This window comes from Lissotriton vulgaris, chromosome 7 (genome assembly GCF_964263255.1).
Source record: "Lissotriton vulgaris chromosome 7, aLisVul1.2, whole genome shotgun sequence".
NCBI lineage: Eukaryota > Metazoa > Chordata > Amphibia > Caudata > Salamandridae > Lissotriton > Lissotriton vulgaris.
Genome location: NC_141695.1, coordinates 193,964,990 through 193,991,556, shown reverse-complemented (window position 1 = coordinate 193,991,556; position 26,567 = coordinate 193,964,990). Strand labels below are relative to the sequence as shown.

General features: G+C 49.9%; 1 long non-coding RNA gene across 1 annotated transcript; it reads right to left on the bottom strand.

The window, feature by feature from the left end:
- Nucleotides 1-970: 970 nt before the first annotated feature.
- Nucleotides 971-26,521, bottom strand: LOC147701166 (uncharacterized). The gene is made up of 4 exons (XR_015297436.1): nt 26,224-26,521; nt 7,394-7,644; nt 2,037-2,416; nt 971-1,380 (listed from the first exon to the last, which is right to left on the bottom strand). It is a non-coding gene; the product is annotated as an uncharacterized LOC147701166 (long non-coding RNA).
- Nucleotides 26,522-26,567: the final 46 nt, after the last annotated feature.

Genomic DNA, 26,567 nt, shown 5'->3' with positions numbered 1-26,567 from the left:
CATAATCGCTAAATATTTGCGCGATGGACAATAGCGATTCCCTAATCTTAACAAATCGCTAAATTGCAAGATCGCAGTGTGAAAATCGCAAAATTGCGAGATCGCAGTGTGAAAATCGGAAAATTGCTATGTTCCATCGGGAAAAATCGATAATTTGCGATTTTCTGGACACATCCAATCGCAATCCTGATGCTTTTTGACGACATCACCATCCAGGAAGTGAGTGATTTCCCATGGTGCTTCAGGATTGATACTGAGAGAGTGTGAGAGTGTTGTTTGCTACTCAGGAGCCATGGCAGAAGGTGGAAATAAGGATGTTCCAGCAACCCAGCAGGAGCAGCAAGAAGGGGAAGCAGCCAGGAAGACAAAGCTGAAGTTCTCTGAGGCAGAACTTGAAACCCTCATCACAGAGATGGTGCCAAACCATGAGATTTTATTTGGGAGAAGTTCACACAAGGTGCCTGAAGCCAGGTAGGGATGGACCTGGGAAGGCATCCAAGCCAAAGTAAATGCCCTTGGAGTGACACACAGGACAGTAGAAGTGTTGCGCAAGCGCTGGTATGACCTGCGCCAGCGCTCCAAGGAGAAGTCGGCTGCCAGGCTGGAGCAGTCCCAGCTCACCGGTGGGGGAACCTCCAATGTCACAGACTCAACACCACTGGAGGAACTGGAAGAGGGCACACTGCCTCCACAGAGTGTTGCGGGTGTGTCCGTGCTAGACAGCTCAGCCCAACCAGCTGCAAGACCAGGTAAGAAGCATGCCTTCCCACCCTGAACCACCCCCAGCAACCCCCTGCAGCGACCTAGGGATAAGGGGAACCACATGTCAGCCTAGAGCAAGTACACAGCCAGTCACAGCAATGCATTATGGGAGAGGTAGTCACAATAGTCAGTAATGTTGGAAGTAGCATCCAACTAATGCGATTTTCACATGTGCAGGTCAGGAAAGGTGAATGACACAAGTCAAGTTAGGGAACACTGTGAAATAATTTATTTGAACATCACATGACAGGAAAAAAATTATTAATGTGTGCTGTTCTATCCACAGCACCTGCAAGTGGAAAGGCAACAGCCAGTGCAAGTGACACAGGACCCCAAGCCTCTGGAGAAGCTAGCCAGGGCCAGGACACAGATGGGGAGGACAGTCCTTTCATCCGACCACAGGGACACAGAAGGAGGATCGTGAGGCCATTAAGAATCATGGAAGAAGAGGAAGAGGACAATGAGATAGTGCAGTCTGAAGCACCAGTTTCCCAGCAGCAGGAGTCAAGACCACAGGGCACAGGCAGGCGTAGACCCCACACGGGCTTCAGCTCCAGTGAGCATCAGGATGATTCTGTTTTTGCTGGGCTCGAACTGCACATGCTCCAGGTACACCGCCTGCAAGCAAAACATATGAAGGCAATTCAGCGAGAGATTAGGGCAGGTAACAGGGGAATTCGCCAAGAAATCAGGGGGGCTGTGTAGGAGCTAACTGCCGAGTTGCGTGCAGAACGCGCAGCCAGGAGCAAAGAGATGGCCCGCATGGACCACTACACTCACGCAATTAACCGGCTGGCCTCCTCCACTAATATGCTGGCAAGGCGTACCATAGAGACCCAGCGTGAGTTCTCTCACGGAATTCAGGATATCGCCACTGTGGCAGTGCAGTCAACTGATACCCTGGATGAACTGCGTGCCCTGCGTACTGCTGGTCCAGTGGTGCTGACCCCCAGTGAGGGGGACTCACAGTCAGTGCGGAGCTCCAACACCCCACCACCCACTGTTGAGAGGCGCCGTAGTGGCAGGAGCAACAGGCCTGCCACACACCAATAGGAACAGCTGCCAAATGACTATTACACACAGGGGAGAAATAGGGCCAGCAACAGTGTTGCATTTGCTGTAATTATTACACTAAAATAGTTGCACTGTGATTTCAACATGTGCATTGGATTGGGAGAGTTCATTTTTGTTTATTTGGATGTGTGACATTGTTGCTATTGGGAATTAAACACAGTAGCAAAGGCTTAAGTTGTCATTGTATAATTATCACTCACCTAGAAGTAGTTGCGCATGATCTCATCACGCCTCTGTCGCCCAGCTGCAGCAACAGCTATGCCAGCTTCCATGTGTACAGGTCCAGGTCCCTCCACGTCAGAGGATTCTGAGTCACTCAACTCCATTGGTGTCCCTTTCCTGGTTGCAATGTTGTGCAGCATGGCACACGCTACTACAATTGTGCAGCACGTTTCAGGGCTGTATTGGAGGGCTCCTACACTTTTATGAATGCATCTGAATCTGCTCTTCAATATGCCAAATGTTCTCTCGATGGTGCCTCTTGTTGAAATGTGTGCCCGGTTGTAGCGCCGCTCCCCAGCAGTGCCAGGATTTAGGTAGGGTGTCAGGATGAAATCCCGGACTGCACAGGCACTGTCCCCTGTGGGTGGAAATGTTTAAAGGTCAGTCACTGTGATGCACATGCTGGCCATTAGAAATGTAGGCTGTCATTGTGTGCTTTCACCTAGTAGGTATCCCTCTCCAAATTCACCTCTTGAGAGTCTACGGTATAGCCCACTGTGACGGAATATGAAGCCGTCATGTGTGCTTCCAGGACACTTTGCCACTATGTCGGTGATGATGTTTTTGGCATCACACACTATCTGTATGTTCAGTGAGTGGTAGCATTTCCTGTTCCAGAATACATACTCTATGTTTGGGGGGTGAAATGGCAACATGTGTCCATTCTATACCTCCTATGACGTGGGGGAATTGGGCAATGTTGTAAAAGTCCTGCTTGGTCTGTGCTAGTTCCTGTGGGGTGCTGGGGAAGTGTATGTGGTGTTGCATCCTATGTGTCATGGCGTCGACGAGCGCATGAAAGAAGCGTGACAGGGTACTTTGTGACACCCCTCCTGCTGAGGCTATGACCCCCTGAAAACTACCTGAGGCCAGTTAGATTTTCCAAAGAGACAGTGTCAGAGAATGCTTCTATTCATGCAATGCAAAGCACCCTGAGAGGCGCTTCCTGGACAAGTCCCATCCTCTAAAGGGTATCCTTTAGAGCATGGGTACTCACAAACTTTCTCTCGGGGCCAAATTTACAGTGCGGTTTGTGTCCGAGGGCCGCACCAGTGGGGGCGGGGTCAGTGGGGGAGGGGGTGGGGCTAGAGCAACAAAAAAACTGTGACCATGAGGTTGAACACAGGTCCCTGCAGCGGACGCCTTCGTCCACTGAGCCACCAGACCCGGCATACACACATATCTCTCTCTCTCTCTCTCTCCCCCTCTCCCTCTCTCTCCCTCCATCTCTCCCTATTTCTCCCTCTGTCTCACTCAGACTGTCTCAATCCCTCTCACTCCCTCTCTCTCCCTCACTCCCTCTGTCTCACACACTCTGTCTCACTCCCTCTCTCTCTGTCTCTGTCTCCCTCTCTCTGTCTCCCTCTCTGTCTGTCTCCCTCTCTGTCTCTCTCTCTGTCTCCCTCTCTCTCTCTATCTCCTTCTCTCTCCTTTCCTCTCCCTCTCTGTCTCCCTTGTTCTCCCTCCCTGACTCCCTCTATCTCACTCACTCTGTCTCACTCCCTCTCTCTCTCTCTGTCTCCCTCTCTATCTGTCTCCTTCTCTCTCTGTCTCTCTCTCTCTCTCTGTCTCCCTCTCTCTCCTTCCATCTCCCTCTCTGTCTCCTCTGTCTGTCACCCTCCTTCCTCTGTCTGTCACCCTCCTCCCTCCCTCTGTCACCTTCCTCCCTACCTCCGTCTGTCACCCTCCTCCCTCCCTCTGTCTGTCACCCTCTGTCTCCCACACTCTCCCTTTCTCTGTCTCTTTCTCCCCTCCCTCTCCCTCTCTTTGTCTCCCTCTGTTTCCCTCCCTCTCCCTCTCTTTGTCTCCCTCTGTCTGTCTCCCTCTGTCTCTCTCCCCCTCCCTCTCTTTGTCTCCCTCTGTCTGTCTCCTTTTCTCTGTCTCCCTCTCTCTGCCTCCCTTTCCCTCCCTCCCTCGCTCTCCCTCCCTCTGCCTCCCTGTCTGCCTCCCTCCTTTCCTTCCCTCCCTCGCTCGCCCTCTGTCTGCCTCCCTTTCCCTCCCTCCTTTCCTTCCCTCCCTTGCTCTCCCTCTGTCTGCCTCCCTTTCCCTCCCTCCTTTCCTTCCCTCCCTCACTCTCCCTCTGTCTGCCTCCCTTTCCCTCCCTCTTTTCCCTCCCTCCCTGTCCCTCTCTCTCCCTCTCTTTCCCTGTCTGCCTCCCTTTCCCTCCTTCCCTCGCTCTCCCTCCCTCTCCCTCCCTCTCCCTCCATTGCTCTCCCTCCCCCTCCCTTTTACTCCCTTCCTCGCTCTCCCTCTGTCTGCCTCCCTTTCCCTCCCTCCCTCGCTCTCCCTCCCTTCCCCTCCCTCCTTTCCTTCCCTCCCTTGCTCTCCCTCTGTCTGCCTCCCTTTCCCTCCCTCCTTTCCTTTCCTTCCCTCCCTTGCTCTCCCTCTGTCTGCCTCCCTTTTCCTCCCTCCTTTTCTTCCCTCCCTCACTCTCCCTCTGTCTGCCTCCCTTTCCCTCCCTCTTTTTCTCCCTCCCTGTCCCTCCCTCTCCCTCCCTTTCCCTGTCTGCCTCCCTTTCCCTCCCTCCCTCACTCTCCCTCACTATCCCTCCCTTTCCCTCCATTGCTCTCCCTCCCCCTCCCTTTTCCTCCCTTCCTCGCTCTCCCTCTGTCTGCCTCCCTTTCCCTCCCTCCCTTCCTCGCTCTCCCTCCCTTTGCCTCTCTCGCTCTTCCTCCCCTCCCTTTCCTCCCTCCCTGTCTCCCTCCCTCCACCTCCCTCCCTCGCTCTCCCTCTGTCTGCCTCCCATTCCCTCCCTCCCTCCCTCGCTTTCCCTGTCTACCTCCCTTTCCGTCCCTCCCTCACTCTCCCTCCCTTTGCCTCCCTTGCTCTTCCTCCCCTCCCTTTCCCTCCCTCCCTGTCTCCCTCCCTCCACCTCCCTCCCTCGCTCACCCTCTGTCTGCCTCCCTTTTCCTCCCTTGCTCTCCCTCCCTTTGCCTCCCTCGCTCTTCCTCCCCTCCCTTTCCCTCCCTCCACCTCCCTCCCTCGTTCTCCCTCTGTCTGCCTCCCATTCCCTCCCTCCCTCGCTTTCCCTGTCTACCTCCCTTTCCGTCCCTCCCTCGCTCTCCCTCCTTTTCCCTCCCTCGCTCTCCCTCCCCCTCCCTTTCCCTCCCTCCCTGTCTCCCTCCCTCCACCTCCCTCCCTCGCTCTCCCTCTGTCTGCCTCCCTTTCCCTCCCTCGCTTTCCCTCCCTTTGCCTCCCTCGCTCTTCCTCTCCTCCCTTTCCCTCCCTCCCTGTCTCCCTCCCTCCACCTCCCTCCCTCGCTCTCCCTCTGTCTGCCTCCCATTCCCTCACTCCCTCGCTTTCCCTGTCTACCTCCCTTTCCGTCCCTCCCTTTCCCTCCCCCTCCCTTTCCCTCCCTCCCTCCCTCCACCTCCCTCTCTCGCTCTCCCTCTGTCTGCCTCCTTTTCCCTCCCTCCCTTGCTCTCCCTCCCTCTCACTCCCTTTCACTACCTCCCTCGCTCTCCCTCCCTTTCCCTCCCTTTCCCTTCCTCCCTCTGTCTCCCTCCCTCTGTCACCCTCTTCATCTCACCCTACCGGTGTGTGCCCGGGCTGAGACAGCTTTGTGGCAAACAGCCCGAGCACTTCACAGGTCTTTAAAAGGACCATTTGTATGCTAATGAGGCTTTTGTATTTCACCTCTTAGCGCCCCAGCAGCCGCACTCTTACTATCACTGGAATGCCCGGCCCCCACAGAGCAGCAGAGTCTCTCAGCTGTTTGCTGACTTTTTAATATCTTTTTTTTAAAACACGGGTACATTGTCTGCAAGGTCTGTGGGCCACCAGGAAAGGCTTACCGGGCAGCTGGCGGCCCGCGGGCCGTACCAGGGTACCCGTGCTTTAGAGGATGGGTAGAGAAAGGGTGTCCTTGGGAGGATGAGCAACAGGTGCAGCCTGACATGCTTCCTGATGATCCATGGAGCTAGTGTACACTCCCTCAGCCTTCTGCGGGGTCAGTCCATTGCCTTTTGTCGAGGCTGGGTGCAGTCCTGTAGCCTAGGTCTGCTAGGCATCATCTAGACATCCTAGAGTTAGGCATCACTATTAGCCCACTCGACATATGAGTTCCCTGAAGTAGGGACACAAGGGAGAGTTCCCTCCTCAAGACCCCAAAAGACACTGCCTCCCCCATGTGGCTAGTTCCCCTCTCTCCTCGCCCATGGGAGCCCCCACCATCAGGGATGCATCAGAGCCGAGGACATGAAGTAGCCCGGAGACCCCAGAAAGTGTAATAACGGTAGGGACGCAGGTGAAGCCGTGACCCCATTAGCCAGCACCCTATGCTATGTGACATAAAACCTCTGAGGCCGTTACACTGAATGAGTACTTGTGTCCTTGTGCAAATGGGATATGACGTATGCCACTGTTGGCTCATGAGGGCAGGCTAACCCCAATGATGAGACCTCCTTTCTGTGAGTGTCCTGGAGAGTTCCAAGCCTGCATTCATAGAGTATGAGTGCTTTTGTTGTTGATGGGTATAAGGAACATCTCAGGAGTCACTTAGGGGCGTCATTATGAGAAAGTCTGGCAGCTCAGAGCAGCAAGTCACCTTGCACTGCTGTGTGACAGGGAAAGGACGAGAATGTGCTGCATTTAAAGGAATACGGCACATTCCTGCCTTTGTTCCTGCGCTGGTACCATTTTGGCAAGATGGAAGGGAGCCGGTGTTGCAAGCAGGATTGCTTTTGTGCAGGAATAGGACACCTTCCTGCAGAAAAACAATCCTGCGAGGCATATTCCTCTTTCTATGTGTGCTGCAGCAGCACACGTAGAAAGAGGGAGTAACGAGGAGAAATAAAGATACGTCTCCTTGTTTCACCTCCCCTGGGAAGGGGCATCTTTTTGGCTCATTTCTAGGTGCAGTTCATTTATAAGCGGGATGCACTTTTAATCCAAATTATTCTAACAGTATCTTCATAGTAGCGTGCTCACTGTTGACGCGCCAAGCCCAAACTACAAGTATTGAACCAAACTCAATCAACAATTGGGGCATTTCTTTTGCCCCAAATCAGTGGCGACAGCGTTTTTTCCAAAAGTGCATTTGCATCTATTTCTTTAAATTCATGTGTTTTTTATCCTCATTTCAATCAGCAGCTCCCCCCTCCACTCACCAACTATTCTCTTTCCATCTCTGTGCTTTTCTCGTTCTAACAACTAAACATAAGTACGAGTATAGACTTTAGACTCTTCTTCGAGATACTTCCACAGTAAATCAATCATTCGCTTATCTCCCTCAAACCAGCTGGAAACCTCCTTTCAAAACAACTAACAGTTATATACCTTCCGGTTATTAAATAAATCTGTTGTTCATTTCTTCTTGTTCTTTCCCCTCACTTACCTGCTCAAAGCTTTGTCTGTCTGCCTCCTCCTTTGCGCAGCAGAGATTCCCTCTTTGGCAAAACTTCCGTATTTAAACCTCATCTTACGCCCTCTTTTGTTTTCCCGCCCACTCTTCTCACTTCAGCTGTTTCACCTGGGCCACCCGCTCGCACCAGGGATACTTCAATTCCCATTATGTTGCACCATGGAGCTGCTGATTAAGATGAGAGTGGAGGCGAAGAGGAGTAGTTTGAAAGAAATGGGTCACTCCTGGAAATAAATAAAAAACATATAAAAAACAGACAAAAAAACAGACAAATCGTTTTGAAATGTCAATTAATGTATATCCATATTTTTAAGTGAAAAGAGGAAATGTACACACACTAAAGTCCACGCAGCGGACTTTAGCGCTGCAGCGGAAACATAACAAAATAACTTCTTGCCGCCATTACCGGCGATCCTTGAGGCCACGCCCCTTTCCTGAGGCCACGCCCCCACATCCGCCATCTACCTCCCTATAAATCATGTGCATCTTCCGGACGTGCAGCGGACGAGCGCAGCGGGCGCGCCTAAGGCAAGCCCATCTGCATCCGTCCGCGACCGAACGGGGCTCGGGGCAGGACCCCTTCGCTCATCTGTACCCCTGGACATGACAGAAATTGGAACTCCCAGGCATAGGACACACTATATCAAACAAAAACTTTTATCCCTACGCCCAAAACTTAAAGATAACTGCTACCATGCCTTGCCGGCTGACTCCTTACCTGTCTTCTGTGAGACCTGTAAGTACACTACTCCTCTCTTGAAGAAAAATAAAAGGGAGACAGCTAAATTAAAAATGTTGCTGCTTAATTGCAGATCCATGAAGAAGCATAAAACAGAGATCTATGATCTACTAACGGATAGCAGTCCAGATGTACTATTTCTAACTGAGACGTGGCTAGACGATGCTTCATCGCCTGAAGCTCTCGAAGCCACTCCTCACGAATACTGCCTACTCAGACTAGATAGACTGAAACAGAGAAGCAGAGGATTAGCCCTCATCTATAAAACTGAGTTAGAGTGCACCTTACTGAAGGCTACGCTACCTAATTGTGAAAGCGGCTTTTTCACTATAAAAGCAGGATCCAAAAACATCATTAACGGACTACTTATATACCGGCCACCTGGAGGGGCTGCACAGTTCGGTGACCTAAACCTTCACTTTGATAACACGGATTGTAAGGAGGCCCAGACTGTAACAGAAGCACTAAAATCTCTAGAACTTAACCTTCAATCCAGATCCCCCTCGCACCAACAAGGGCACCTTCTGGACCCCATCTTTGCTAACTGGGAGGGTGTCATCGTCTCCTCCGCGATCAGAACAACCTGGTCTGATCACTTCATCATCCCGTTTGAAACAGAAGGTATTCCTCCTGATAACAGAACCAATAATCCCTTACCCCAGAAACGTTGAGATTGGAAAAAGTTCAAGCAGGAAACATTTAAGCTTGCCCTACTTGAAACATCACCGCCACCTAGCAACACTCTGCAAGAGGCGTGGAACAATTACAAAAGCTGGATGTCCAATGCTTTAGATAAGGTAGCTCCGTGGACACTCAAACCTCCCGCAAGACTAACCAAAACTGCTCCCTGGTTCTCGCAAGAACTCAAAGAAGCTAAAGCAAAATGCAAACATTTTGAAAGACAATGGAGGAAAAGCTACAATCTAGAAAGCAAGTCACACTATAGAACAGAACAAAAAAAATATCACAAATTAGTAAGAGCGGCAAAAGGTGCCTACTTTAAAGGTAGAATAGAAGCTGCCAACAACCCCACTAGAGAACTCTTCGCTATTTGCAAAGAGTTAACGGTCCCGACCAGACTCGAAGCACAAGACACCTACTCCAGTGAGCTATGCGAATCCATAGCTGATCACTTTGTCGGCAAGGTCGACAAAATTCATGCCACTTTTACCAACGGAGCTGAGTCCCCTAGCACTCAGATGGCAGTCAAAGACAACTCTACTGTTAAATCCCGCCTGACATACTTTAAAGTACCTGAGAGACAGGAACTGCTGAACATTGTTCAAAGCATACAGTCTGGCTCCCCCCGTGACGTGTGCCCCCTCAACCGCTGCAAGGGAGTCTTGGAGAGTATGATTGATCAAATCACTCATATCATTACTCTTTCTCTCCAAGAATGTCACGTTCTTGACACATGGAAAACAGCCCAGGTCATCCCCCTGAGAAAAAAACCTAATGTCCACATCTCCCAACTCCAAAATCTTCGGCCCATCTCCCTTCTTCCCTTATGTGCCAAAATAGCGGAAAAAGTGGTCAACGGGCAGCTTATGAAATATTTGGAAGAGAACTCTCTCCTACACCCTACTCAATCGGGGTTTAGAGCCGGCTACTCGACAGAGTCCGCCATCCTATATTTCACTGAGTGCCTCAGACAAATGGCGGACGAAGGACAGACAGCAGCGTTGGTTTTACTAGACCTCAGTGCAGCGTTTGACACCGTGCTGCACACAACGCTGCTGTCACGCCTCTCTGACATGGGAGTGGAGGGACCTGCCCTTGCCTAGTTAAAATCTTTCCTGGCCAACAGAAGTTTCCAGATGCACTGTCCCCCTTTCACATCCTCCCCCCGGAAGCTGAGCCATGGAGTTCCACAGGGCTCCAGCTTAAGCCCTACCCTCTTCAACCTTTATATGGAACCCCTGGCTCACATAGTTGAAGCTTTCGGGGTGGATATTGTTACCTACGCCGACGACACCCAACTGATGATCAAGCTGTCGCTCGACCATTCGGAAGATGCCACTAACTTTTCCAAATGCCTGTCAACAGTAGCATTATGGATGAACAATAACTGTCTGCACCTTAACGGCGAAAAAACTGAACTTTTAAATGTTGGCATATCCCCCTCTGCTTGGTCGAACATGTGGTGGCCGGCGAAACTGGGCAATCTTCCCTCTCCTGTGGACTCCGTCAGAAATCTTGGAGTAATGCTTGACTCCGACCTCTCTTTCAGATCTCAGGTCAATAAAGTGACGGGAAGGTGCTTCAGCACATCAAAAACCCTCTGCAAAGTCCTTGACCTCCTCCCCATCAACGCCAGAAAGACACTAGTCCATGCCCTAGTCACACCCCATCTCGACTACGGCAATGTCCTGCTTCTAGGTCTAAGTAAAAATTGCTTACACCAACTGCAATGCGTGCAAAACGCTGCTGCCCGCCTGGTACTCAACCTGCCTCGCAGAGCATCTGGCAAGAATGCTCTAGCGAAGCTTCAGTGGCTCCCGGTCAAAGATCGCATCAAATTTAAAGCCTTGTGCTTTACCCACCGCATTTCCCAGGGCAAAGGCCCAGGATATTTGCAAAAGCTCCTAACAATTCATCGCCCCACCAAAAACCTGAGATCGGCCGGAGCTATGCTGTTCAAACTCCCTCGCACCCGCAGAGCCAAGATGGGTGGCTGCTCTTTCAGACACCTGGCCCCTAAGCACTGGAATGAACTTCCACTGGATCTTTGTATGGAACCTTCAGAAACCAGATTCCGCGCCAAACTCAAAACTCATCTGTATCCAGGCACCAACTCTCCCTCCTCCCTCTGACACCCGTTTCACTCTCCCTCACTTTTGTTTCTTGAGATATAGTAGCATTCTAGCGCGGGAACACACTATTTTTAGTGCAGCCAGGCGCTTTAAAAATGGCTTTATTATTATTATTATTACTAGTTTTTTAAAATGTGTTTTATTGTTATTTACAGTTACCCCAGACGAAGAACCCGTTGGGGTTCGAAATGCATTGGGTTTCAATAAACTGCTTTGGAAGAACTTTGCTTCAGTGCGTGCTTGGGAAGAAAGGTCCGAAAGGCCGACCATAGCATGAGAAACTTTGGAAAATGCATCACGTTGCAGGAGGATGTAAAATGAATGGATTAAGAAGTCTTTGACGATCAAGTAACAAAATGAGGATAAAAAACACATGAATTTAAAAAAATAGATGCAAATGCACTCTTGAAAAAAACGCTGTCGCCACTGATTTGGGGCAAAAGAAATGCCCCAATTGTTGATTGCATTTCTAGGTGTACCACTTTTGGTAAATTTGGGAATGCATCAAAAAACGTGGGTGTCGCGTGGGAACTCCCACGCAACACCCATGGAACGCCTTCCCAGGGCAGAGTAACGCAACGCAGAGATTTGTGCTGTGTTTGCTTTAGTCCAGATTTATGAAGCCACTCAGGGTGGCCTTCCGTGGCTTCATAAATGGCATTTTGGACTTGTGTTGCGCTTGCACCATGTTGCGTGGTGCGAGAGCGATGATATATATATGAAGACACGCAAGCCACCTGTCGTGGCCCTGAGCGGCTTCATAAATCTTGGGTAAAGCAACGCAGCACAGATTGCTGCTTCGCCTTACTCTGCGCCAGGGAGGCGTTCCTTGGGTGATGTGTGGGTGTTCCCACGCAACATCCATGGATTTTGACGGTTTTCTAGATTTACCAGAAGGGGCGGACCTGGAAATGCGCCAAAAGCCTACACCTTCCCAGGGGAGGTGTAATGAGGAGGAATATGTTTATTTTGCCTCATTTCTTCCATTTTCTATATGTGCTGGATGGTGTCCCTTCTTGCACAAAAACAATCCTGCATGCAATACAGGCACCCTTCCACCAGGGAGCAACGGTGCCCGAGTTGGTGCTACGCTGCAAAACGGCGCCAGCGCAGGGAAAAGGCAGGAATGAGCCATATTCATTTAAATTCTGCACCTTCCTGCCCATTACATGTCATGCAGTGCAGTGCAGGAAGATGTCTTGATGCGCTGCGCTGCGCTGCGCTGCTCCGCACGACAAACTCATAAACGTGCCCCTTAGTTTCTATGACTGGGGTAAAGACACTCCAAAGGGGGAGTGCCCTTCCGGACTGGCTTGAGGCTGTGTTTGCTGGCTGCACCGCTGAAGGACGGTCTTGTCCTGACACCATTTGGTTGAAATTATGAGTCTCGGATCCAGGTGGGCTTGCCCTGACACCATTTGGTTGAAATTATGAGTCACGGATCCATGTGTGCGCGCTGTAGGCAGGGGCGGATTGGCAAGGCGGGCATTCGGGAATGGGCCGAAGGGCCGGTGCCTCAGTGCCCTCTGTGGGCCGTTTTTTTTCTCCCCTGTCCCAGTCCACAGAGAGTGGACTAGGAAAGGGGAGAAAAAAACCGGCCCACAGAGTGCACGAGACAGACACAGAAAATGAAAGCAGCCTCGCTGTGCGGCCAGACAGCGATTGTCAGCTGTGGCCTCTCCTTCACCCCTGCCCTGCCAAGCAATCAAGCTGAGGCTGGGCAAGGGTGATTGTTTGCAATAATCGGCCTCCCTGGGGGCCAGGTGTTTCTCAGGCCTTTGAGCCATTTGCACCTCGGCCCCCTGGCAGGCGCGCAACACCCATTGGGCTCACCGGGCTTCAGCCCTCCCCCGTCGCCTCCTCTGCCCGGGCTAAGATGACACGCACTGAAACGATGCAAGAAGGCTGCCATCCGATCCGAGAATATTTATTATGCCTTCTGAGAGGCCCAGCAGCCCGAGCCAGACAGCCAGCCTCAAACAGTTTCACTGAGTGAACCCCCAGCCCCCACCTCTTGTTTTCCTTTAGAGTGGCGCTGAGGTGAAATCCTTGCCTGAAGGCAGGGATTTCACCTAAGCACTTGATGTGTTCAGCATGGGGTGTGAAGATGTACACAGCAGGGGGAAAGGGCTGGCCAGTGCAGGTGACGCTTTTCCTTTGTAAAGGAATTCCTGCTGGCATCATAGCCCAGGGTGTGCTGTCTGTGCACTTGTATAAATGTGTATTCCATACAAGTGGACAGACAGCAAAACCCTGGGCTATGACGCCAGCAGAAATTGGGGGGAAATGGTACCAATTTTTGATTTTCTCCTCAGGAGCATTTTTTAAATGCACAATCAAATAACGGTTGTTTTTTCCCTCTTTGAGCGTTGAAAACTTTGGTGTGCACTCCTCTAATGTATTTACAACAAGGGGTGGTGAGGGACAGAGTCTCTGAATTAAGCAGAAAGCTCTCACCCAGTCAAGAGATCAGGGCTAGATCCAACACCGTTTTTTAGCTCACTGCACCATCCCAGTTTCAGAACCTGGCTGTATGCAAATTAGTCTGTTCCTGTCCCAGTGCATGATGGGAACAGGGCAAACCAAACTACAAAAGCCAATTCTTACACTGGGAAGGAAACAAGCTCCCGGGGACCGGTTTCTGGCATTACAGCCGTCTTCGGCCCAGTTTGCTTGAATCCTGATGGTGCAATGAGCAAGGGTCTCACATCTGAGAATACCCTTCCACGCTTAGGGTGGACAAAAATATTTACAACAAGGGGTGGTGAGGGACAGAGTCTCTGAATTAAGCAGAAAGCTCTCACCCAGTCAAGAGATCAGGGCTAGATCCAACACCGTTTTTTAGCTCACTGCACCATCCCAGTTTCAGAACCTGGCTGTATGCAAATTAGTCTGTTCCTGTCCCAGTGCATGATGGGAACAGGGCAAACCAAACTACAAAAGCCAATTCTTACACTGGGAAGGAAACAAGCTCCCGGGGACCGGTTTCTGGCATTACAGCCGTCTTCGGCCCGGTTTGCTTGAATCCTGATGGTGCAATGAGCAAGGGTCTCACATCTGAGAATACCCTTCCACGCTTAGGGTGGACAAAAATATTTACAACAAGGGGTGGTGAGGGACAGAGTCTCTGAATTGAGCAGAAAGCTCTCACCCAGTCAAGAGATCAGGGCTAGATCCAACACCGTTTTTTAGCTCACTGCACCATCCCAGTTTCAGAACCTGGCTGTATGCAAATTAGTCTGTTCCTGTCCCAGTGCATGATGGGAACAGGGCAAACCAAACTACAAAAGCCAATTCTTACACTGGGAAGGAAACAAGCTCCCGGGGACCGGTTTCTGGCATTACAGCCGTCTTCGGCCCGGTTTGCTTGAATCCTGATGGTGCAATGAGCAAGGGTCTCACATCTGAGAATACCCTTCCACGCTTAGGGTGGACAAAAATATTTACAACAAGGGGTGGTGAGGGACAGAGTCTCTGAATTGAGCAGAAAGCTCTCACCCAGTCAAGAGATCAGGGCTAGATCCAACACCGTTTTTTAGCTCACTGCACCATCCCAGTTTCAGAACCTGGCTGTATGCAAATTAGTCTGTTCCTGTCCCAGTGCATGATGGGAACAGGGCAAACCAAACTACAAAAGCCAATTCTTACACTGGGAAGGAAACAAGCTCCCGGGGACCGGTTTCTGGCATTACAGCCGTCTTCGGCCCGGTTTGCTTGAATCCTGATGGTGCAATGAGCAAGGGTCTCACATCTGAGAATACCCTTCCACGCTTAGGGTGGACAAAAATATTTACAACAAGGGGTGGTGAGGGACAGAGTCTCTGAATTAAGCAGAAAGCTCTCACCCAGTCAAGAGATCAGGGCTAGATCCAACACCGTTTTTTAGCTCACTGCACCATCCCAGTTTCAGAACCTGGCTGTATGCAAATTAGTCTGTTCCTGTCCCAGTGCATGATGGGAACAGGGCAAACCAAACTACAAAAGCCAATTCTTACACTGGGAAGGAAACAAGCTCCCTGGGACCGGTTTCTGGCATTACAGCCGTCTTCGGCCCGGTTTGCTTGAATCCTGATGGTGCAATGAGCAAGGGTCTCACATCTGAGAATACCCTTCCACGCTTAGGGTGGACAAAAATATTTACAACAAGGGGTGGTGAGGGACATAGTCTCTGAATTAAGCAGAAAGCTCTCACCCAGTCAAGAGATCAGGGCTAGATCCAACACCGTTTTTTAGCTCACTGCACCATCCCAGTTTCAGAACCTGGCTGTATGCAAATTAGTCTGTTCCTGTCCCAGTGCATGATGGGAACAGGGCAAACCAAACTACAAAAGCCAATTCTTACACTGGGAAGGAAACAAGCTCCCGGGGACCGGTTTCTGGCATTACAGCCGTCTTCGGCCCGGTTTGCTTGAATCCTGATGGTGCAATGAGCAAGGGTCTCACATCTGAGAATACCCTTCCACGCTTAGGGTGGACAAAAATATTTACAACAAGGGGTGGTGAGGGACAGAGTCTCTGAATTAAGCAGAAAGCTCTCACCCAGTCAAGAGATCAGGGCTAGATCCAACACCGTTTTTTAGCTCACTGCACCATCCCAGTTTCAGAACCTGGCTGTATGCAAATTAGTCTGTTCCTGTCCCAGTGCATGATGGGAACAGGGCAAACCAAACTACAAAAGCCAATTCTTACACTGGGAAGGAAACAAGCTCCCGGGGACCGGTTTCTGGCATTACAGCCGTCTTCGGCCCGGTTTGCTTGAATCCTGATGGTGCAATGAGCAAGGGTCTCACATCTGAGAATACCCTTCCACGCTTAGGGTGGACAAAAATATTTACAACAAGGGGTGGTGAGGGACAGAGTCTCTGAATTAAGCAGAAAGCTCTCACCCAGTCAAGAGATCAGGGCTAGATCCAACACCGTTTTTTAGCTCACTGCACCATCCCAGTTTCAGAACCTGGCTGTATGCAAATTAGTCTGTTCCTGTCCCAGTGCATGATGGGAACAGGGCAAACCAAACTACAAAAGCCAATTCTTACACTGGGAAGGAAACAAGCTCCCGGGGACCGGTTTCTGGCATTACAGCCGTCTTCGGCCCGGTTTGCTTGAATCCTGATGGTGCAATGAGCAAGGGTCTCACATCTGAGAATACCCTTCCACGCTTAGGGTGGACAAAAATATTTACAACAAGGGGTGGTGAGGGACAGAGTCTCTGAATTAAGCAGAAAGCTCTCACCCAGTCAAGAGATCAGGGCTAGATCCAACACCGTTTTTTAGCTCACTGCACCATCCCAGTTTCAGAACCTGGCTGTATGCAAATTAGTCTGTTCCTGTCCCAGTGCATGATGGGAACAGGGCAACCCAAACTACAAAAGCCAATTCTTACACTGGGAAGGAAACAAGCTCCCGGGGACCGGTTTCTGGCATTACAGCCGTCTTCGGCCCGGTTTGCTTGAATCCTGATGGTGCAATGAGCAAGGGTCTCACATCTGAGAATACCCTTCCACGCTTAGGGTGGACAAAAATATTTACAACAAGGGGCGGTGAGGGACAGAGTCTCTGAATTAAGCAGAAAGCTCTCACCCAGTCAAGAGATCAGGGCTAGATCCAACACCGTTTTTTAGCTCACTGCACCATCCCAGTTTCAGAACCTGGCTGTATGCAAATTAGTCTGTTCCTGTCCCAGTGCATGATGGGAACAGGGCAAACCAAACTACAAAAGCCAATTCTTACACTGGGAAGGAAACAAGCTCCCGGGGACCGGTTTCTGGCATTACAGCCGTCTTCGGCCCGGTTTGCTTGAATCCTGATGGTGCAATGAGCAAGGGTCTCACATCTGAGAATACCCTTCCACGCTTAGGGTGGACAAAAATATTTACAACAAGGGGTGGTGAGGGACAGAGTCTCTGAATTAAGCAGAAAGCTCTCACCCAGTCAAGAGATCAGGGCTAGATCCAACACCGTTTTTTAGCTCACTGCACCATCCCAGTTTCAGAACCTGGCTGTATGCAAATTAGTCTGTTCCTGTCCCAGTGCATGATGGGAACAGGGCAACCCAAACTACAAAAGCCAATTCTTACACTGGGAAGGAAACAAGCTCCCGGGGACCGGTTTCTGGCATTACAGCCGTCTTCGGCCCGGTTTGCTTGAATCCTGATGGTGCAATGAGCAAGGGTCTCACATCTGAGAATACCCTTCCACGCTTAGGGTGGACAAAAATATTTACAACAAGGGGTGGTGAGGGACAGAGTCTCTGAATTAAGCAGAAAGCTCTCACCCAGTCAAGAGATCAGGGCTAGATCCAACACCGTTTTTTAGCTCACTGCACCATCCCAGTTTCAGAACCTGTCTGTATGCAAATTAGTCTGTTCCTGTCCCAGTGCATGATGGGAACAGGGCAAACCAAACTACAAAAGCCAATTCTTACACTGGGAAGAAAACAAGCTCCCGGGGACCGGTTTCTGGCATTACAGCCGTCTTCGGCCCGGTTTGCTTGAATCCTGATGGTGCAATGAGCAAGGGTCTCACATCTGAGAATACCCTTCCACGCTTAGGGTGGACAAAAATATTTACAACAAGGGGTGGTGAGGGACAGAGTCTCTGAATTAAGCAGAAAGCTCTCACCCAGTCAAGAGATCAGGGCTAGATCCAACACCGTTTTTTAGCTCACTGCACCATCCCAGTTTCAGAACCTGGCTGTATGCAAATTAGTCTGTTCCTGTCCCAGTGCATGATGGGAACAGGGCAACCCAAACTACAAAAGCCAATTCTTACACTGGGAAGGAAACAAGCTCCCGGGGACCGGTTTCTGGCATTACAGCCGTCTTCGGCCCGGTTTGCTTGAATCCTGATGGTGCAATGAGCAAGGGTCTCACATCTGAGAATACCCTTCCACGCTTAGGGTGGACAAAAATATTTACAACAAGGGGTGGTGAGGGACAGAGTCTCTGAATTAAGCAGAAAGCTCTCACCCAGTCAAGAGATCAGGGCTAGATCCAACACCGTTTTTTAGCTCACTGCACCATCCCAGTTTCAGAACCTGGCTGTATGCAAATTAGTCTGTTCCTGTCCCAGTGCATGATGGGAACAGGGCAAACCAAACTACAAAAGCCAATTCTTACACTGGGAAGGAAACAAGCTCCCGGGGACCGGTTTCTGGCATTACAGCCGTCTTCGGCCCGGTTTGCTTGAATCCTGATGGTGCAATGAGCAAGGGTCTCACATCTGAGAATACCCTTCCACGCTTAGGGTGGACAAAAATATTTACAACAAGGGGTGGTGAGGGACAGAGTCTCTGAATTAAGCAGAAAGCTCTCACCCAGTCAAGAGATCAGGGCTAGATCCAACACCGTTTTTTAGCTCACTGCACCATCCCAGTTTCAGAACCTGGCTGTATGCAAATTAGTCTGTTCCTGTCCCAGTGCATGATGGGAACAGGGCAACCCAAACTACAAAAGCCAATTCTTACACTGGGAAGGAAACAAGCTCCCGGGGACCGGTTTCTGGCATTACAGCCGTCTTCGGCCCGGTTTACTTGAATCCTGATGGTGCAATGAGCAAGGGTCTCACATCTGAGAATACCCTTCCACGCTTAGGGTGGACAAAAATATTTACAACAAGGGGTGGTGAGGGACAGAGTCTCTGAATTAAGCAGAAAGCTCTCACCCAGTCAAGAGATCAGGGCTAGATCCAACACCGTTTTTTAGCTCACTGCACCATCCCAGTTTCAGAACCTGGCTGTATGCAAATTAGTCTGTTCCTGTCCCAGTGCATGATGGGAACAGGGCAACCCAAACTACAAAAGCCAATTCTTACACTGGGAAGGAAACAAGCTCCCGGGGACCGGTTTCTGGCATTACAGCCGTCTTCGGCCCGGTTTGCTTGAATCCTGATGGTGCAATGAGCAAGGGTCTCACATCTGAGAATACCCTTCCACGCTTAGGGTGGACAAAAATATTTACAACAAGGGGTGGTGAGGGACAGAGTCTCTGAATTAAGCAGAAAGCTCTCACCCAGTCAAGAGATCAGGGCTAGATCCAACACCGTTTTTTAGCTCACTGCACCATCCCAGTTTCAGAACCTGGCTGTATGCAAATTAGTCTGTTCCTGTCCCAGTGCATGATGGGAACAGGACAAACCAAACTACAAAAGCCAATTCTTACACTGGGAAGGAAACAAGCTCCCGGGGACCGGTTTCTGGCATTACAGCCGTCTTCGGCCCGGTTTGCTTGAATCCTGATGGTGCAATGAGCAAGGGTCTCACATCTGAGAATACCCTTCCACGCTTAGGGTGGACAAAAATATTTACAACAAGGGGTGGTGAGGGACAGAGTCTCTGAATTAAGCAGAAAGCTCTCACCCAGTCAAGAGATCAGGGCTAGATCCAACACCGTTTTTTAGCTCACTGCACCATCCCAGTTTCAGAACCTGGCTGTATGCAAATTAGTCTGTTCCTGTCCCAGTGCATGATGGGAACAGGGCAAACCAAACTACAAAAGCCAATTCTTACACTGGGAAGGAAACAAGCTCCCGGGGACCGGTTTCTGGCATTACAGCCGTCTTCGGCCCGGTTTGCTTGAATCCTGATGGTGCAATGAGCAAGGGTCTCACATCTGAGAATACCCTTCCACGCTTAGGGTGGACAAAAATATTTACAACAAGGGGTGGTGAGGGACAGAGTCTCTGAATTAAGCAGAAAGCTCTCACCCAGTCAAGAGATCAGGGCTAGATCCAACACCGTTTTTTAGCTCACTGCACCATCCCAGTTTCAGAACCTGGCTGTATGCAAATTAGTCTGTTCCTGTCCCAGTGCATGATGGGAACAGGGCAAACCAAACTACAAAAGCCAATTCTTACACTGGGAAGGAAACAAGCTCCCGGGGACCGGTTTCTGGCATTACAGCCGTCTTCGGTGATGGATCAAGCCCTGATCTTTGGACTGGGTAAGAGTGGTCTGCTCAATTCAGACACTCTGTTCATCACCACCCCCTTTTGTAAATCGATTTTGGCCACTATAGGTGTGGCAGGGTATACTCAGACATGAGTCCCTTTCTCACTGCTCCATCAGGATTCAAGCAAGCCGGGCCGAAGACGGCTGAAATGCCAGAAACCGGTCCCCGGTAGCTTGTCTCCTTTCTGGTAAAGAATTGGCTTGGTAGTTTAGTCTGCTCTGTTCCCATGATGCACTGGGCCAGGGACAGACTGATTTGCATATAGCCAGGTTCTGAGCTGGGATGGGGCAGTGAGATAAATAACGGTGATGGATCAAGCCCTGATCTTTGGACTGGGTAAGAGTGGTCTGCTCAATTCAGACACTCTGTTCATCACCACCCCCTTTTGTAAATCGATTTTGGCCACTATAGGTGTGGCAGGGTATACTCAGACATGAGTCCCTTTCTCACTGCTCCATCAGGATTCAAGCAAGCCGGGCCGAAGACGGCTGAAATGCCAGAAACCGGTCCCCGGTAGCTTGTCTCCTTTCTGGTAAAGAATTGGCTTGGTAGTTTAGTCTGCCCTGTTCCCATGATGCACTGGGCCAGGGACAGACTGATTTGCTTATAGCCAGGTTCTGAGCTGGGATGGGGCAGTGAGATAAATAACGGTGATGGATCAAGCCCTGATCTTTGGACTGGGTAAGAGTGGTCTGCTCAATTCAGACACTCTGTTCATCACCACCCCCTTTTGTAAATCGATTTTGGCCACTATAGGTGTGGCAGGGTATACTCAGACATGAGTCCCTTTCTCACTGCTCCATCAGGATTCAAGCAAGCCGGGCCGAAGACGGCTGAAATGCCAGAAACCGGTCCCCGGTAGCTTGTCTCCTTTCTGGTAAAGAATTGGCTTGGTAGTTTAGTCTGCCCTGTTCCCATGATGCACTGGGCCAGGGACAGACTGATTTGCATATAGCCAGGTTCTGAGCTGGGATGGGGCAGTGAGATAAATAACGGTGATGGATCAAGCCCTGATCTTTGGACTGGGTAAGAGTGGTCTGCTCAATTCAGACACTCTGTTCATCACCACCCCCTTTTGTAAATCGATTTTGGCCACTATAGGTGTGGCAGGGTATACTCAGACATGAGTCCCTTTCTCACTGCTCCATCAGGATTCAAGCAAGCCGGGCCGAAGACGGCTGAAATGCCAGAAACCGGTCCCCGGTAGCTTGTCTCCTTTCTGGTAAAGAATTGGCTTGGTAGTTTAGTCTGCCCTGTTCCCATGATGCACTGGGCCAGGGACAGACTGATTTGCATATAGCCAGGTTCTGAGCTGGGATGGGGCAGTGAGATAAATAACGGTGATGGATCAAGCCCTGATCTTTGGACTGGGTAAGAGTGGTCTGCTCAATTCAGACACTCTGTTCATCACCACCCCCTTTTGTAAATCGATTTTGGCCACTATAGGTGTGGCAGGGTATACTCAGACATGAGTCCCTTTCTCACTGCTCCATCAGGATTCAAGCAAGCCGGGCCGAAGACGGCTGAAATGCCAGAAACCGGTCCCCGGTAGCTTGTCTCCTTTCTGGTAAAGAATTGGCTTGGTAGTTTAGTCTGCCCTGTTCCCATGATGCACTGGGCCAGGGACAGACTGATTTGCATATAGCCAGGTTCTGAGCTGGGATGGGGCAGTGAGATAAATAACGGTGATGGATCAAGCCCTGATCTTTGGACTGGGTAAGAGTGGTCTGCTCAATTCAGACACTCTGTTCATCACCACCCCCTTTTGTAAATCGATTTTGGCCACTATAGGTGTGGCAGGGTATACTCAGACATGAGTCCCTTTCTCACTGCTCCATCAGGATTCAAGCAAGCCGGGCCGAAGACGGCTGAAATGCCAGAAACCGGTCCCCGGTAGCTTGTCTCCTTTCTGGTAAAGAATTGGCTTGGTAGTTTAGTCTGCCCTGTTCCCATGATGCACTGGGCCAGGGACAGACTGATTTGCATATAGCCAGGTTCTGAGCTGGGATGGGGCAGTGAGATAAATAACGGTGATGGATCAAGCCCTGATCTTTGGACTGGGTAAGAGTGGTCTGCTCAATTCAGACACTCTGTTCATCACCACCCCCTTTTGTAAATCGATTTTGGCCACTATAGGTGTGGCAGGGTATACTCAGACATGAGTCCCTTTCTCACTGCTCCATCAGGATTCAAGCAAGCCGGGCCGAAGACGGCTGAAATGCCAGAAACCGGTCCCCGGTAGCTTGTCTCCTTTCTGGTAAAGAATTGGCTTGGTAGTTTAGTCTGCCCTGTTCCCATGATGCACTGGGCCAGGGACAGACTGATTTGCATATAGCCAGGTTCTGAGCTGGGATGGGGCAGTGAGATAAATAACGGTGATGGATCAAGCCCTGATCTTTGGACTGGGTAAGAGTGGTCTGCTCAATTCAGACACTCTGTTCATCACCACCCCCTTTTGTAAATCCACTCCTCTAATGGACAGCCTTTAAATATCTTGTAAATCAGAAGTTTATTTCAGGTGACAGTAATATGAACCAAGCTATCAAGAGAAAGTGAACGATTCCCTGAATTTCGTAGAATAAAGCCCACTACGAACGTATGCATTTAGCTCAATAAATGTAATTTATATAGCAAAAACATAATCTAATATTATCAATAAATATGTCACTCGAAGGATTACTTGCAAGTGCTTTTCTAGAGTTAATTAGAAAACACCTTTATTTTTGCTGTCGTGGTGGCAGCGGTAATGTAGGACTCAATTCATAAAGATTTTGCTACGTGTACATGTGACTTTCTCGTTTACGTACTCCTACATCCCAAATGTGAGCAAGGAGTATTGCTGTCCTACTTTTGCCAGGAGTACTACAAGAGTAAGCCCCTTGGTATATAGACTTAAAGAGGAGCCTTAGAGAAGTGTACGCTCTCAAAGTTGTCTTTCTGACCTGGTCTCCTCAGATCCTAATAAATAGACAGGAGCCCTCGACTCTCCACAAAAGTTCATTGACAGGAAGATGAGGACCCACTTATCGAGGAAGAAGTGGCAATCACTACAAAGTAGTGTCACAGACTCTTAACAGAAAAGCTGCTTACATTGCTCGGCTTACATTATGCACATGTAGTGCAAGTTTGTAGTATTCATTTTTTGGGGTGCTAGTGGGTAACTTTAGGGTTCAGGGTGGGTGTGGGTTTTAGTGTGCCAGGGGGCAATTTTAGGGTTCAGGGTGGGTTACGGATCGGGGTGCCAGTGGGTAATTTTAGGGTTCTGAGTGGGTATGGGTTTTGGGGTTCCAGGGGGGTAATTTTAGGGATCCGGGCGGGCATGGGTTTTGGGGTGCCAGGCGGTAATTATAGGGTTCAGCGTGGGTATGTGTTTTGGTGTGCCAGGGGTAATTTTAGGGTTCAAGCAGGTATGGGTTTTGGGGTGTCAGGGGGCAATTTTAGGGTTCAGGGTGGGTATGGGTTATGGGGTGCCAGGGGAGAATTTATGGTTCAGGATGGGTATGGGTTATGGGGTGCCAGGGGGGAATTTATGGTTCAGCATGGGTATGGGTTTTGGGGTGCCAGGGGTCATTTTCAGGTTCAGGGTGGGTATGGGTTTTGGGGTGCCATGGGGTTAATTTTAGGGTTCAGCGTGGGTATGGGTTTTGGGGTGCCAGGGGCAATTTTAAGGTTCCAGGGTGGTGATTTTAGGGTTCAGGGTGGTAATGGGTTTTGGGATGCCAGGGGGTAATTTTAGGTTTTGGGGTGGGTATGGGTTTTGGGGTGTCGGTGATAATTTTAGGGAACAGAATGGGTATGGGTTTTCAGGTGCCAGGGGTAATTTTAGTGTTCAGGGAGGGCATGGTTTTTGGGGTTCCGGGGGTAATTTTAGGGTTTGGGGTCGGTATGGGATTTGGGGTGCTAGGGGTAACTTTAGGGTTCAGGGAAATAATGGGCTTTTGGGGTGCCATAGGGTTACTTTTAGGGTTCAGGGCGGTATGGGTTTTAGGGTGTGAGGGGGTTAATTTTAGGGTTCAGCTTGGGTATGTGTTTTGGTGTGCCGGGGTAATATTTGGGTTCAGGGCAGGTGTGGGTTTTGGGGTGTTGGGGGGTAATTTTAGGGTTTAGGGTGGTAATAGGTTTTGGGGTGCCATGGGGTTAATTTTAGGATTCAGTGCGGGTATGGGGTTTAGGGTGGGAGGGGGAGCATTTTAGGTTTCTTGGTGGGTGTGGGTTTTTCAGGTGTCAGGGGGCAATTTTAGGGTTCAGGGAGGGTATGGGTTTTGGGGTGCCGGGGGGTAATTTTAGGGTTCAGGGTGGTAATGGGTTTTGGGTGCCAGGGGGTAATTTTAGGGTTCTGCGTAGGTATGTGTTTTGGTATGCCAGGGGTAATTTTAGGGTTCAGGGTGGGTATGGGTTTTGGGGTGCCAGGGGGGGATTTAATGTTCAGTATGGGTATGGGTTTTGGGGTGCCAGGGGTAATTTTAAGGTTCAGGGTGGGTATGGGTTTTGGGGGGCAAGGGTGTAATTTTAGGGATCAGCGCAGGTATGAGTTTTGGGGCTCCAGGGGGGTGATTTTAGGGTTCAGGGTGGGCATGGGTTTTGCGGCGCCAGGGGGTAATTTTGTGGTTCAGGGTGGTAATGGATTTGAGGGGGCAAGGTTGTAATTTTAGGGATCAGTACGGGTATGGGTTTTGGGGTGCCAGAGGTAAATTTAGGGTTCAGGGTGGGTATGGTTTTGGGGTGCAAGGGTGTAATTTCAGGGATCAGCGCGGGTATGGGGGTTGGGGTTCTAGGGGGATGATTTCAGGGTTCAGGGTGGTAATGGGTTTTGGGGTGCGAGGGGGTAGTTTTAGGGTTCAGTGGTTATGGGTTTTGGGGTGCCAGGGGTGTAATTTGGAGGTTCGGGTGGTAATGGATTTTGGGGGGCAAGCAGTAATATGAGGGTTTAGCATGGGTATGGGTTTTGGGGTGCCAGGGGTAATTTTAGCGTTCAGGGTGGGTATGGGTTTTTGGGTACCTGGGGAAACTTTAGGGTTCAGGGCGGGTATGGGTTTTGGTGTGCCAAGGGGGTAACTTTGGGGTTCAGGGTGGGTATGGGTTTTGGGGTACCAGGGGTAATTTTAGGGTTCAGGGTGGGTATGGGTTTTGGACTTGCAATGATAAACATTTCACAAGCACATTGTCCTCCTATAGAAGCAATTGTTGACGAACTGGCGAAAAAGGGTCGTCGCCTTGAAATGGCATTGTGAAAATTGGTTATATTGTGTTCCTAAAGTGCTTTGTAGTAAATATATTAAATTGGTCTTTTAATTCAGTACATTCTGTTCCTTTTTCATAAGACAATAGGACATAAATGCATCAAATTAACACAAATGTGTGCTCTAATTGTTGTCCAGTTTCAAATGCAGAATTCATCACGTTTTCTCCGCTTGACCTGAGCATTAATCGATCCCGATTATCTACCATTTTAGCCCCGCCCCATTTTTTTAACATTAGCCACGCCCCTTCATTTGCCATGTTAGCCCCCCCCCGAAATTAAGACCTAGTTGCGCCCCTGCCCCCTGGCGCCCATGCAGCCCAGAAACGGTGTTAGTCTTAACACCTCGCCCACAGCCCTTCACATTCAGGGCATAGTGGGCAAGAAAGAATGGGTCTTGCTGTGGGGGCCTGGTGATGTTTGGAATTTTTTTGTTTTATTTATTTATTTATGCGATTTTATATAGCGTGGACTTTACCCGAAGGTGTCAGAGCACTTCACACTAGGAACTGCAATAATACATGAGGAGAAAATTATAGGTGGACAAATTACAAAAGCAAACGTTAAGTTACATGAATCAAAAGTGACAATAGTGAGCAACCAAAATACAAGAGGAGCAAACGATACATTACAGAAGGAAAAAGTGATATGTGTGCAGGTTACAAAAGCGTGCAAAATACAAGTAGAGGTATAATACGGCAATTAATGGCAGACACTCCAGCACAAGAACAAACGTTACGTAGGCAATGGTGGCACTTGTGCAAGTATCTAAAGCAAACAAAAGTGAGAGGTAGCAAACAGTGTGTTACAAGAGAAAAGTGACTTGTGCAAGTTACAAAAGGGTACCATACACAGGTACAAGGGTAATACTACAGTAAATGGTAAATACTCAAACTGCCAGAACACACTGGGAAGGCACTTCCCATGCACCAGCTTCACCTCAGCCTCCCCCTGGCTACCTGGCTACCTTGGATGACCCAGAAAGCTGTGTTTTGTGCTCCCTTGCCAGTACATTTTCCCATGGCCTGGAGGGTTGATTAATTTACTAATTGCAGGGGCCTTACCTCTGTTCATGTGCTCCTGAGCTGAAGGTCTGGGGAGGGCTAAGTAGGTTAGTAATAGCAGGGGCTTTGCTGCTTTTCAGGTGCTCCTGTGCTGAAGGTCTGGGGAGGGCTAAGTAGGTTAGTAGTAGCAGGGGCTTTGCTGCTTTTCAGGTGCTCCTGTGCTGGAGGGCTGGAATAATTTTGTGACAAAAAGGGGCCTTGCTATTTTTTTTAGTTGCTCAGCATGTAGGCCATTGTCACCTTGGCCCTGTGTCCTGTGCAAGAACAGTATCCTCCCACTTTCATTCCTTGTCTGTGCAAATGGTGTTTCATGAAAGGGCACACCCCTTGAATGTGGGCCACGC